Source organism: Cervus elaphus, chromosome 32 (genome assembly GCF_910594005.1).
Source record: "Cervus elaphus chromosome 32, mCerEla1.1, whole genome shotgun sequence".
NCBI lineage: Eukaryota > Metazoa > Chordata > Mammalia > Artiodactyla > Cervidae > Cervus > Cervus elaphus.
Genome location: NC_057846.1, coordinates 47,842,970 through 47,844,501, shown reverse-complemented (window position 1 = coordinate 47,844,501; position 1,532 = coordinate 47,842,970). Strand labels below are relative to the sequence as shown.

Below are 1,532 nucleotides of genomic sequence, written 5' to 3'. Positions count from 1 at the left end.
TCCACCTCTGTCTTTTTACCGTTGTGTCCCAGTACCTGCCATATAATGAGAGCGCAAGTATTTTTTTGAATAAACGTGGAAGTATTTGAGCTGGTGTCTCAAGGCCTAACTTATATCAGTTTTTCAAACACTGTTTGATAACTTTCCATGGGATATTTATCAAGTAGAATTACATTTCACAAGTCAATCAATTCTACTCAAGGCCTGTAAACTTTAGCCTCAGCATTCTCACCCCTCCAATATTTTATTATGAAAAATTTTCAAATATACAGAAAGGTTAAAGGATTTTCACAGTGAATACCCATATATCCACCATCCATATCCTAACATTTTACTGTCCTTGATTTTTCACAGATTGGTGTATCCCTCTATCCCTTTACCCATTCGTCAATCCATCTTATTGTTTTATGTGTTTCAAAGTATATTGAAGAGTGTCTTTCCTGATGGTCCAGTGGCTAAGACTCTGCACTCGCAATACAGGGGGCCCAGGTTCAATCCCTAGTCAGGGAACTAAATCCCGCATGCCACAACTAACAGTTTACATGCTGCAACAAGATCTAAGGTCCCTCCTGCCACACCTAAGGCATGGTGCAACCAGAAGAAATAAATACTTTTTTAAAAAAACAAAGTAAATTGAAGACACCAGTACCTTTCTCCCTTAATATTTCAATGTGCATAGCATTAACTAGAGTTTTGTTTTTGACATGACTTTTTAATTTATTTTGGTAGTAATTTCTTTATCTATAAAATTACAGGTTTATGCTGAAAGATGCCTACTCTCCTTTCAGGTGGTTTTGTGAGTTCTTAGTGCCTGGCTTGGTTTAGACGGGCTAAAGTATATGGAACAAGTAAGTTTTCCCCTAAGTTTTGGACCTTGGATCAGGAAAGTTTTATTGGAACAGAGCTTCACCCTTTCATTTATATAGTTTCTAAGGGTGCATTCATGCTACCACAGTAGAGTTGATTAATTCTAAACGAGACTATTTGGTCTATATAGCTCCAAATGTTTTCTATCTACATGTACAGAATTAATCTGCTGATCCCTATTGTAAAGAAAAAAATAAAAAATCATTATGTAGCCTGGGAGGAATCTGGAAATTAGAATAACGATAACTCTAAAAAAAAACTTGGCAGAGGTGGAGAAGGGACACGGTACACACAAGAGAACTGAGATGCAAGTGTACCTTTCAATAATGTTTTTGTCTTTAGATATACTCTTTCCTGGTTTTTCTTCAAATATAAAAGGGAGAAACAGAATTGAGACTCAGTGTGTGTCAGTCAGCTTACGCTAAAGTACGCCGTAACAAATGGACCCCGCGTCTCTGTGGCTTTCAGCAGCGAATCTACATGCCCTCCATAGGTCACCCGTGGTTTGCTGTGTCGTCTTCTGTCTGGACTCAAGTCGGCAGAACCTCCTCCGTCTGGGCCGCCGTCAGTCTTGTGGGAGTGAGGAGGGGCAGGGCAAGGCACAGCTGACTTTGAGAGCTTCTACCTAGAAATGACACATGTCGCCTTTGCTTCCATTTCCTTGG

At 39.5% G+C, this 1,532-nt stretch overlaps 1 non-coding gene across 1 annotated transcript; it reads left to right on the top strand.

The window, feature by feature from the left end:
• The first annotated feature begins 437 nt into the window (after window positions 1-437).
• Window positions 438-510, top strand: TRNAA-CGC. Its single transcript has one exon. It is a non-coding gene; the product is annotated as a tRNA-Ala (tRNA).
• Window positions 511-1,532: the final 1,022 nt, after the last annotated feature.